This window comes from Psammomys obesus, unplaced genomic scaffold (genome assembly GCF_907164565.1).
Source record: "Psammomys obesus unplaced genomic scaffold, mPsaObe1.curated_primary_1811, whole genome shotgun sequence".
NCBI lineage: Eukaryota > Metazoa > Chordata > Mammalia > Rodentia > Muridae > Psammomys > Psammomys obesus.
In genome coordinates, this window is record NW_026596131.1 from 2,075,499 (window position 1) to 2,087,762 (window position 12,264).

The 12,264-nt window shown below is 54.3% G+C and overlaps 1 protein-coding gene across 2 annotated transcripts in view; it reads right to left on the reverse strand.

Annotated features, from left to right (window-relative positions):
- The window catches only part of LOC129665752 (transmembrane ascorbate-dependent reductase CYB561), a 10,623-nt gene extending 4,871 nt beyond the window's left edge, over window positions 1-5,752 (reverse strand). Inside the window, exons 1-2 of one of the 2 annotated variants that reach the window (XM_055592584.1) lie at window positions 5,662-5,752; window positions 492-655 (exon numbers count right to left, since the gene is read on the reverse strand). The gene's annotated coding sequence lies outside the window, so the exon portion shown is untranslated. Of the gene's footprint in view, window positions 1-491; window positions 656-5,263; window positions 5,635-5,661 lie in introns of those variants that run through there. The other variant, XM_055592585.1, reaches the window with a different exon arrangement.
- Between the last annotated feature and the right edge of the window lie 6,512 nt (window positions 5,753-12,264).

Here is a 12,264-nt window from a genome sequence, read left to right on the forward strand (position 1 = left end):
GTGCTTTCCTCCCTCAGGTGAGGTTTCTGGAACTGAAGGCCCTGGTGATGTGGCCTCACATGCAGAACTCATGAGCTCTCATCCATCCCACTGAACTGCCAACCATCTGTGCAGGAAGACAGAGCGGGCATTTGGCTGAGTGCGGAGGCTCCGCCTCTGTCAGGAGACCGTTGAGAGGCTCTGATGCATGCAAACCTCCGCTTCAGGACAACCCCAGGCCAGCCTTCAGCCCTTCCCCCTGCATCTTCTCCTGTCCCCACGGTGTTCCCATGAGAAAAGAGGGTGGAAGGGAACAAGCCGGCCCTGGCCTCCGTTCACCTTGCCTTGGTGCTGGCGGCAGCTGGGACTCAGCACAAAGCTCCTACCTGGATGGACAAGACTAGCACCAATGCCGCCACCCCTGGGCCCTCAGAGCTCCAGCTTACTGTCCCCTCCTTAGACAGACAGGGCTTGCCTCCCCAGCCAACCACCTCCGGGGCAGCAGTGAGTACCAGAAGGTACGTGGCAGCGGCAAACAGGAGCTGTGGCTGCCGCTTCCCCGACAGTAGCTAGCTCACTAGCACGCGCGCTGGCCCAGCTGCGCTCCGGCCTGGGCCTGCCAGCTCCTCTGGTCGACCAGCTCCGGCTTCGCCTCCCAATTCTCCGACAGCAGCGCCTGCATTTGAGAAGAACAAAGCAGTTAATAACGTGCTCTCCGAGAACAGACAAGTCATCCGAATCCTCACATGCAGTTTGTCAGACATGCACGTTTTTCCTGGAAAAAATCTGCCATCTTCTAAGCATCTCAGGGTAACGGCACAGCACACACACCTTCTCACGTAGATGAGCATACTTCTGCAGTCATCAGTTCCGCCCTGCACTGCACTGGTCTGTCTCCAGCTGTGCCCCTAACTCCCCCCCACCCCCACCCCCGCTGGCTCTGCCACCCTACGCATTGGGCGGGGGAGGGGGAGGCTGGTTCTCAACTTTCACCACTTGTGTGAAGCCAGATTGCCTCTTTCTCAAATTCTTTTTTTTTAATTTATTTATTTATTCACTTTACATCCCGATCACAGCTCCCTCCCTCCTCCTCCTCTCTTTCTCTTCCACCCTCTTCCTCCTTTCACCATCCCCTTCTCCTCAGAAAAGGGGAGCCACCCATACCAACCCACCCTGGCACATCAAGTTACATCAGAACTAAGCGCATCCTCTTCCACTGAGGCCAGACAAGGCAGCCCAGCTAGGGGAAAGTGACCCAAAAGCATGCAACAGAGTCCATGTCAGAGACAGCCCCTGCTCTGCTTGCTAGGGGACCCATATCTTTCTCAAATTCTTGACATGTTCTTTCAAGTCATCCCTGCTGTGTTGGGAATTCTTTTTGAAGCCCTGGCCAAGAGTAAACCCCTATTCCTGGAACTCTTGCTGCTAGCCGTGTCTGCCCCCATACACGTGACTGCAAAATCTCATGCCAATTCTATCCTCCCTCAGATTCCCACCCCACTGACACTTCAGCCTCATCCAACACTGGTTCCTCTCCCACTGCAACCTCCCAGACAGCCATGGGCTGCCCACCTCCTGCCCAGGAGGTCCGCCGAGGGCCACAGAGATGAGGGGCTCCCGTGTCTGCGATCACTTTCCTCTCAGCCATCTTTGCTGCCACAACAGATCACGCCAACCTCTCCCTATTCGGTGTGCCTGACACACTAGGGCATGCCATCTTCCTAACTCATGCCACCCATGCTGGCTAGAGAAATGCCAGCTGCCACATGATCCTGCTTGTTCTTCTGCAGCCCCACAAGGACCCGCCAGGTCCACTCGGAGGCCTCGGCTCCCCTGCGGCAGCCACACAACCGGCTGCTGGCACCTGGAGGAGAAGCCCTGCTTCCTGCTCTCTGCTGCTTTCACTGCCCCATAGAGCCACCCCAGGGCCCTGGCATCTCGCTCCCTGCTTTGTCTCCGAGAACTGTTCCAGCCGCTCCTCTGTCCTCAGGGCTCCCCAGGGCTTCCTTACCCTCTTGGGCTCTGCTCTAGATTCATCCACGATGCCCTCTAAGAAGTGCCCTGTCCTGCTCCTTGAAGACAAGAAGGTCACTTCACCCTGCTCCAAAACTCCTCGGGTATCCAAGGGAGAGTGCTGTCCCCCTGCAGTCTTGTGCCCTGCCTCCTCCTCTGCAGGTCCCTCCTCTCTTATTAGATTCATCTCTTGAGAGCCCGAAGCCCAGGAGAATCTGATTAGCTCCGCGTCAGGAAGAACAGCAGGAGCGGATGACCTGCCACAGCTTCGTCATGCCCCAGAGAATCCAAAGGGCAGATCTGGGCTGCTGGGTCAGGGCGCCTGACCCTGCACCGCCTTGCTTCTTCTGTCCCAGTCAATCTCCTCACGAGATGTGCAGAAACCCTAGAGAAGGTCTCCTCACAAGGGAACGAGTGAGAGGGTAGCTTTACCACCCCACACTGAGAATCCAGCCCTTCGTTCCCTGTGAAGCGAGTGACTGAGTACTGCCTGCACCCCTACCAGGGGAGGGGAACAGAGCTTGAGGGCATGGGGGCGGGCAGACAGCTAGGAGACCCCCCACTCAGTACCAGGCGCTTTCTGCCCTCTCTGGTTTAACCCTCAGCAGTACTGTGAGCATAGCAAGAGTGTCACCCCTATGTGACAGATGAGGACATTAGGGCTCAGAGACAATAAAGGACATGCCCAAAATCACCATCAGCAAATAGCTACTACGCTTGCTGCTGCTCCTTGTAGCTGGCACTGTGAGATGCTGGAACTCCACAAAAGAGTCTTGGGCCCTGCCAGCAGGGGGTTCCAGCCAAACATTAACAGTAGCATACGTTACAGGAAGGGCCCTACCCTAACCCTAACCCTAACCCTAACCCTAACCCTAACCCTAACCCTAACCCTAACCCTAACCCTAACCCTCCTCATTCCAGAGTAGAACCGTGGGCTGCAGCTTCTCAGACTGGAAATGGCTCCTCTGACCCTAAGTTTCCTCTGCTCCCACAGATCTGTGTTCTCTCCTTTTCCCTCCCTCTCCTTTCTTTTCTTTTTCTTTTCATTTATTTATTTATTTCAAAACAGGACCTCACAGTGTAACCCAGGCTGGCTTCTAACTCAACACCTCCCTGCCCCAGCCTCCATGACACCTGGTTCAGACACATGACACTTGGTTCAGACTAGAGTCTTGCAAGGATGCAAGGAACCAGGGCTCATGCGGTTCCTTGTATGGCTCCTCTCCTTCCCTTCTGAGTGCAGAGTCAGGTGACAGATCTCTGGACCTCGACAGTCAAGGAGATACACCCCACTCTGGACACGCCACCTGCAGACTGGCTCCTACTTAATGCAATCACACAGGGACACAGCTAGCCGCAGGGCTCAACCTGTGAGGGACATCACGCTCCGGCTCCAGGCCCACTGGGTTTTATTAAAAGGCAACCATGCCTAACCTCATTACTGGAACCAGACAGTGCACACGCTGTACAGCCCGGGAGGCAGGGAGAGAAGCCGGACGGCAGGAAAGCTGGCTTGGCCAGGACCCTCCCTTATCAGCAGCAGCTTTAATTGTGTTAGCAAAGACTGCGGTGGAGGCAGGGACCAGAGCTTCCCTTGATGGTAAGATTCTGAAATGTGATGTGACAAAAGGCAGAAAGAAGCAGAGCTGGTGGATGGGGCTCCTGGGGTGCTCCAGGAAGAGAGAGGACCTTAGACTCAGCATCGGGCAAGGGCTCTGTGCCAGAACTCGCCAACAGTTAAAAACCAAAGAGGTCATTTCATTTCAAAAGGGGAAAAGTGAACCTTAAGCATTCAAATGTATGTATGTATGTATGTATGTATGTATGTATGTATTTATTTATTTATTTATCTATTTATTTATTTATGTATCTATTTAATGTGCATTGGTGGTTTTGTTTGTTTGTTTGGTTGGTTGGTTGGTTGGTTTGTTTGCCTCTCTGTGTGTCTGGGTGAGGGTATCAGATCCCCTGGAACTGGAGTTACAGACAGTTGTGAGCTGCCATGTGAGTGCTGGGAATTGAATCCTGGTCCTCTGGAAGAACAGCGGGAGCTCTTAAGCACTGAGTCATCTCTCCAGCCCCTGGTTTATTTTTTTTAATCCAGTCTGTATGCTGTCTTTATATCACTCTAATTTGAAAATACCATTATTTATTTTTATGGAGGATAGGGGCCCATGAGCACCAAAACACCTAAGGCTCCTGAGGGTTACAGGGCAGCCTGGGCCACGCAGATGTCAATTCAAAGAGTGCTCCACTGCTTACCACTGTGTACTATCAGGAGGGCCCTGCCCCTTCTCTAAGGAGCTGGCCTCCTCAACTGTGAGAGGGAGGGACACTGAGACCTACATTATTGGACTGCAGAAGAGTTCGATGGGAAAAAATACCCACAAGTGCTTCGCACAGGCCTGCCACCCCGTTAGCTAGCACTCAAGCAAACATCAGTTGCACAAAAACGCTGTCTCCTTAAAGTCATAGCGGCAGCAACTGACCACAGCACAGGCCCCTCCAGCCCACCACCAGCCCACACCCCTACAGAACAGAAAATTCTGGAGCAAGGCCTATAGTTATTGCTGCTGCTGTTGGGTGGGGGCGGTTGTTGTTCAAGCTCCCCCGAAAGCCCAGGCTGGCTCTAAACTTGCAGCCAGCCTCCTAAACAACGCTCAAATCAGAGCCCGCTGCGGCCACACCTGCAGACAGGCGGCAGTTTTAGTCTCTGAGATTTTACACTCCCGCCTGTATTCTAATGAACTGTGAGTTGATTAGAAAATGGAGAGCGAGGCCTGGCGTGCTGGCCTGTAAGCCCAGCGGTCAGCCGTCTGTGAGTTCAAGAAGCCTGAGCTCTGCCCACCCAGGGACAGTGGCAGGACAGGACATCTGTGGGCGATTCTACTTCTGGTTCCAGGAGCTCCTCCTACCGGGCGTGGGGTTGGAGCACTCCAATGGTTTCCGCCCAGATCCAAGGGTTGAGGAGCAATCAAGGTATTTAAGGAAGGCAGAAACACTGTCTTGTTTTGTTAAGAAAGGAACAGGACAGAATCCAGGTGTCCGGAGACGGAACTTTTCTTAAAGAATCCTATAACACTCTCAGATTGCCAAGACAGAATAGAGGAAGGACAACCAAAAAGGGAAGCCGGAGTCCCCAAGGACCCTTCTGATGCAGGAGGAAGAGGGGGTGGGTAGGGGAAGAGGAGTGACGGGAAAGGGGTGGCCTGGCCACCACACGGAGATGTCAAAGGCGGCAGCAGATCCCTCCCTCCGAGAAGTTCCGCACCTGCGTCGCCTCCAAGGCCGAAGCATGATGCCAGGCTTTCTGCCAGTCTGGGAACGCCTAATCCGGGCGGGATGCGGCAGAAGGGAGCAGGACCCAGCCGCGAGGATAGTGGGGGTTCAGCTTTCTAGGAAAGATCGTGGCGAACGCAGAAGGATCCGCCCCCACCCACTTTATTCTAGACAGGCCCCTAGACTTGAACTCGGGTCTCCGGCAGTCCCCGTCCGAACTCCGGCAGTCACGCAGTCCGCAGGCCGCCTTTCCGGTTCCCAGGCGGGGCGGCGCCGGGGTCGGCGCAGGCAGGTGCGCGCGGGAGGGCGGCTCGAAGCCCGGCCTCGCCCGGCCGCGGTCCCCGCCGCCCCGCCGCGCGGAACCCTGCTCCCCGCCGCCCCGCAGCCTACCTCGTCCCGCCGCCGCCAGGCTCTGCGCGCGTCCCCGCGCCGCCCCGCGCCGCGCCCCGGCCGCTCTGCCGGTTCCACGGGCCTCGGCGCCACCTCGTCGCCATGGTGACGGGGCGGCGGGGCGGCGGCGGCGCGCGCGGGGAGGCGGCGGTCACCTGCGCCGGAAGTACCGGCGGGCGCTCGGGGGCGCGCCGCGGCCGCACCGACCCGGGTGCCGGCGGCTTCGGAACCCGCTCGGGACCAGCGTGGGGAGGAGCAGGGTGGCGGCGCGGGTTCGGCGCCTCGGTGCCCGGTCTCCAGCCTCTCGCTCTCCACTCTCGCCACGCCCCAGCCCAGGAGGCCGCTAGGTGTCAGGCCCGGCCTGGGCCCAAGCTCAGCTCCCGGAACCGGGTCACCTCCCCCAGCCCCCGTGGACGGTGATGGCACTTTCCACTTTACTGGAAGGCTGGGAATAACCCGTCCTTCCCGCCTCGCTACCCCGGCCACAGAGACACTGTTGTGATACATTTTGCCTCCCCAAACCCCCTATTTTTTTCTCACTCCAGGACACATACACACCGGGAGGGGAACGGGGGCGGGGGGAGAGACACCAATCTAAGGATAGATCCGGTCCTTCCTACTAGACCTGTTGCCAAGGCTAAGGCGGGGAGCTTGGGCAGCGGATCCTGGCCCCCTGTTCAGGAAATTCGAGGAGTAGATAAGAGCTCAACTCAGACTTCCTACAAGCAGGGAACAAAAGGTTCTTTCCTGTTGGGTGCCAGACAGGGGTCCAAGAGTGGGAGAGGCGTGGGGTGTTTTACCCTGTGAGGCAAAGCACACCTATAAGGCTGCTCTCTCCCACCTGCCCTCCCCCATGAAGGCAGTCCCTGGAGCTCCTCAGTATGCTTCCCACAGCGGAAGCCAGAATTGGGGGTGCGGGGCGTGTGTGGGTGCCCCCTTAGAGGGTGAGCATGCTGCCTAGTGCATGGTTGAGGCAGAACCAGGAAATGTTAAGGTAGCTTTTCCATCTGGAGGAAGCTGAGGGATACTTTAAGGTAAGCAGCTGCTTCCTCGGTGTGCTGACCGCAAACAGCGGGCAAACATGCTTACGAACTAAAGATGGAGCTGAGCCATTTCTCATTGTTTGGTGGGTATATTTGGGCTTCTGGGAGGAAAAGGAGGGGTCAGGTTTGGCAAGATGGAATCTTGTTTAAGTGCTGGGCTCCCTGGCTGCAGTGCCTTCCAAAACCTGCGGAGGCTCCCGCTGGGAGGGTCCTCCCAGATCATCCCTGGACCCCTTCCTTCAAGTCTCCAAGCTCACTGTTTCAGAAGACATTTTCTGACCAGCAGTCCAGCAGAATGGGAGTGGCTAGAGATAAGACTGTCCCGGACTCAGTGTGCTAGGGAGGGGCCTCCGAGCAAAGGCCTTAAGGGACAAGCAGAAAAAGCACTGAACAGAATGCATCTTGTTCTCGGAACCAGGATTCCAGACCTGAGGCCCACCCCCGCTTGGCAGAGAGATTCTTTCTTCCCACGGTTAGCAGGTTCAGAGAGCTGAAGGAAAAATCAGGATTCCTGGTTAAATTTCTATTTTAAAACTTTAGCATGAATATATCCTAAGCGTTCCTCAGATATAACCAGGTCTCTCTCCTCTCTCCCTCCCTCCTTCCACCTGCCTCTGTGTGTGTGTTGGTTTTTGAGACAGGGTTTTTTTCTCTGTGTAGCCCTGGCTGTCCTGGAATTCACCCTGTAGACCAGGCTGGCCTCGAACTCAGAGATCCTCCTGCCTCTGCCTCCCAAGTGCTGGGATTATAGGTGTGCACCACCACTGCCCGGCTAAGCCTGTTTTTACTTTAAAGGTTAAGGTTTTGAATTTTTGTTCATTTTGCCATGGAAGCCCAGTGTGGGCTTAGTTGGCACGGGTTTCTGGGAGTCCTTAGAGTCCAGAGGAATGTGAAGGATACAGGGATCCACATGCCTGAGCCAAACAAACTTCTGTCAGCTCTGAAAACTGGCGGCGCCCTGCAGTGTTCCCTGGCCAGCTCTCAGCCTAGCAGCAGCAGCAGAGGCCTCATGCACACTGTCCTCAGGCGCAGACAGCAGCATCCTCAGGCCCTTGGGGATTATATATATATATATATATATATATATATATATATATATATATGTAATGGCTGCTGTGATAAAGTTAAAAATAGAACCATGAATCACTCTGGAAGAAATGCTCATCTTCCAGATGCATGGGCACTGGAGGTGACCAAGAAAGCAGAGACCAGGAAGGATCAGGACATCCACTGGAACAACCTCCATGGTGGCAAGAGTGGCAGCCAGGCAAAACACCAGCCACAGAGCCTCGCAGTGAGTCACCAGGGGCATCTGACAGAGCTGTCACTCTGTCCCTGGTTGATCCCAAGGCTGGTCCCATCTGAGAAAATAAGACTTAGACAAGCAGCAGAACTGCAGTTACTGTCACTGTGACAGTGTTTCCATCTAGGTAATGTCTTGATCAGGTTCCTTTTCTCTGCCAGTTAAAGAAATAGATGGCAAGAAAAATCTCAAACACTGCAAACAGGAACAGAAAGCACCAGCAATTGAAGAAAGGCATTTATCAGGAATGAGGAAACACATGCACACAGCAAACACACAGAGAAACAGACCTTCAAGCCGGAGAGGGCAGGCGTGTGGGCAGGCACGTGGGGGGGGGGGGGGGGGGACTCTGGAAGCCAGAAAATCCAGTCTCTTCTCCCAGGTTTTCTGTTTTTTTAAGTCTCTGAAGAGCCTTCATTCCCTTTTTAGGATTGGCCAGTTAGAAGACAGACAGTGTTGCTGATTGGCCCACACTGTTGTGTAAACATGTGCTGGTCTGGCCTTGAGCCAGTCCATCAGCAGGTGGCCTGCTCTGTAGGAGAAGCATCCCGGCAAGGCAAGGCCTTTGCTTTAAGCTGCCAGGCTTTTGTCTTCTGTCTGGAGGGCGAGGGAGAAGCCACCTTGGAAGTTCACCACCCTTACTGCCAAGCATGGCCCTTCTCTCTAACTGCCTACCAGGAAGTCTGCCTAACCCCTGCCCTTCACTGTGACTGCATTGGGGGACCACGCTTTCAGGTGTCCGTTTCTCCATTGTTCCCCTCCCTCCTTCTCCTTCTTGTTCTCTTCCCCTTCCCTCCCTTCCTCCTTCCTTCTAGCATGTTCCCTGGACACATGCTATGTGCCAGGCATTGTTCTAGACCCTGGAGAGACAGTAATAATGAAGACAGACAAGGACCTTGCTTTCATTTAACTAACTCCACTGAAGTGGTCAAGAACAAAAATCAGAAAGTAAACTACAAATTCTGTATGTATGTGTGTATGTATATGTATATATTCACGTGCAGGTCGGTACATGGATGTCTACACATCAGCCTAATCATATGTCAAGCTTCAACACAGCAAGCATTATGAAAAGGTGATAAAGCAGGAGGCTGGCAGAGAGCAGAGGGGCCCTTGCTGAGCCAGTGCTAAGGAAGGCTGTCTGAGGGGACAGCAGCGGGCTTGCAGGCCATGGGAAGCCTGGGGAAGGGAATCCCAGTGAAGAGCTGAGGAGGAACAAAGGCCCTGAGGCAGGAATGTGAACAGCTGTCTTTCTCCTGCCCTGCCCTCTGCCACTCCTGATGGAGAACTTAGCTGAGTGTGCAGAGATGAGAGTCAGTCACACAAACAAGTCCTCAGAGGGCAGAGGTTGAAGGTATGGACTGAGCCGGGTCCCCACCTGTGCTGCACAGGGCATCTGAGCAGTCTTACAGACCCATAAGTGTAGCTGTGGCTACCACATTGGCTTGGGTCTGCAGGGCCTAGCCAGACTCCGTTACCCAGCCCTGGCATTCCTGTGCCTAGTAATGGGGCTAGGCAGGAGGCCCTGGAGCCTCGGCAGCCCTGCCACTGCCCTCTCTGCAGCCTTCCCTCCAGGAAAGAAATGAAAAGCTTGTGGCCCTAGTGTCCCTCCTTCCCTCCCAGTCAGTCAGTCAGTCCCCAAATGCTGAGGGCCTGCTGTGAGAACAGTAAGGGCATTGTGGAGGAGCCGTGTGAGCTGGAGCCAGGCGGGAAACCCTGATGCAGGGGTGTTCACACCCTCCAGGGACGTCAGCAGATGTGAAGGAAGGAGAAGCTGATCACAGCCCTCCTCCACCAACCCCCATAAACCACAGGGCAGGGACTCTTGCACTTTGTCCAAAGCCTGGGGCCTCTGGAAGTTCCCATCTTGGCTCCTCAAGATACTGATGCTGCAAGTACAGAGCCTAGCTCTCAGCCCAGCTCTCCACCCCAGGGAATGTATCAATGTAGCGGGTAAGGTGGCCTATCTGAGCAGGACCACGCATGACCTGGGGCTACCCCAGAGGGCTGTGGGCTGGAGTCCAGACAGCCATTCCCAGCCAGAGTTCTGTCTCTGGCTCCTCCCGATCAGGGTTGCAGCCACATCCAGAAAAGCAGAAGATGAGGTAGCAATGAGGTGGCTGGGCCAGGCGTCACCTCCAGTGGACATGCTGACCAGCTGCCTTTCCAAGGTCACAGCCTCTTGTCCTGGGTCCAAAGTTTCAACACTCCGTGCTCTACCCTCTCATGCCGCCTCCCTTCCTACTTCTCTTCACTTTGGCCGTGGCCATTGCCCTCTGCCTTTAGTACTGCTATCAGGGGAGAATCTTTGATTTGAAGAGTACCTTGACCTCAACCCCGAATCTCCCTTACCCAGAAAGCGACAGGCAGTGGCTGAAGCAGAGGGGTCACCTTCAGCTTGTGCCCATCTAGATGAATCTGTCATTGGCCTCGTCAACCCTGTGAGACCCTCATTCTTTTCTGCTCTTCCCAAGGGGCTGGCACTGGAGCCTACCAGGCCCTTCTACTACCACAGCACAGAGACGCCAGTGCATATGATTCAAGGCCTAGCCCCCAAGCACTGAGGTTCAAAAACTGTTTCCCCAGGACAGGTCTTAGGTTCAGGGCTCAAGGCTACTGGAAGAGAAAAGGCTGGTGCTTAGAGGCTGTCTTTTGTTTTGTTTTGTTTTGTTTTGTTTTGTTTTGTTTTTCAAGACAGGGTTTCTCTGTGTAGCCTTAGCTGTCCTGGACTCACTTTGTAGACCTGGCTGGCCTCAAATTCACAGAGATCCACTTGCCTCTGCCTTCCAAAATGCTGGGATTACAGGAGTGTGCCACTCCACCCCGTTTGTTCTGAATTTTTAATTGGCCTAGCAAATGTAGTCCAGTTGGTCTTGTTCTTACATAGCATGCGTGAAGCCCTGGGTTCAATGCTCAGTAAGCCATAAGATGGCTGTGCAGGCTCCTGCTGTCACCTCAGCAAATAGGCAGGCAGGCAGACAGACAGACAGACAGAGGACCCTTTGTGTTTTGAAACCAGAACATCCTATGTAGACCAGACTAGCCTAAAGCTTCCCATGATCCCTCTGTCTCATTCTCTGAAGTACTGGGATCACAGGTGTATGTTGTCATACCCAGATTCTTGGATGTTTTAAAAATTATTACTTTTATTTTATTTTATGGAGAAAGTGTGTGTGTGTGTGTGTGTGTGTGTGTGTGTGTGTGTGTGTGTGTGCCTGTGTCCATACACATTACACAGAGCACACACAGAGGCCAAAAGACAACCTACAGAAGCTGGTCCTTTTCTTCTACCATGCAGGTCCCAGCGACAGCTTGGTGACAGGCACTGAGCCACCTGGACAGTGTTTAAATCATGAGCCCTCAGAGCTCCCAACTCTTCACACATCGGCCCCAGGCTTCTGCAGGAGAGGCGTACCCTGGCCTCTGCCCAGCCATGAGAGTTGCTGCTACCGTTCCCTTGCCTTGGACTTTTACTGGCACCTGCACAGAAGTCTTCCTCGAGAGGTACTTTTTAGAACAAAGCAATGCCTTCAGGCGAACAGCCACCTTCGGCACCAGGAAGAGCCTCTCCTGGCCCATCATGGTGCGGCCAGAGTTCTGAGCCGGAAGCGCTGGCCCCAGCCAGGCTCAGCTGTGAGCCTCTATCACAGACAGAGAGGACTATAGACACAGGCTGGACATGTTGAAAACAAAGCCAGGGCCCAGTAACTGCAAGTTTGTCTTCAGGATGCTTTTAGGGTTCTACCTTTTGTGCATTGTGAGACAGAGCTGTCATCTGCAAAGTACATTTTGGAGCTAAAAACTGCAAGAATATTTTTTAGAGCAATTTACAATTTTGTGTTGGGCTGCATTAGTAACTATCCTGGAGTATATGAACAACTTGGATTGCGTATTGGAAGCACCTGATAGACAGATTGGAGGGGGGACAAGAGGTCTGGTATTCAAGCAATCCTGCTCAAAACATGGTCTAGCCTGATCTTTGTCTTAGTTCTGGTTCTTCAAGTTTTTTGTTTGCTTTGTTTTGTGGGACAAGGTTTCTCTGTGTATCCTTGGCTGTGCTGGACTCACTTTGTAGGGCAGGCTAGCCTCGAACTCACAGAGATCCAGCAGCCTCTGCTTCCCAGGGTGCTGGGATTACAGGCTGTGCCACCTCACCCTCACTGCTTCAGCCGTGCCTGGAGCTACTTGCCCCCGGGGCAGAGAAGGCAGCCTGTCCTGAGAGACCCTGTATTCCTGGAGTTCACTGATGTAGGCTCG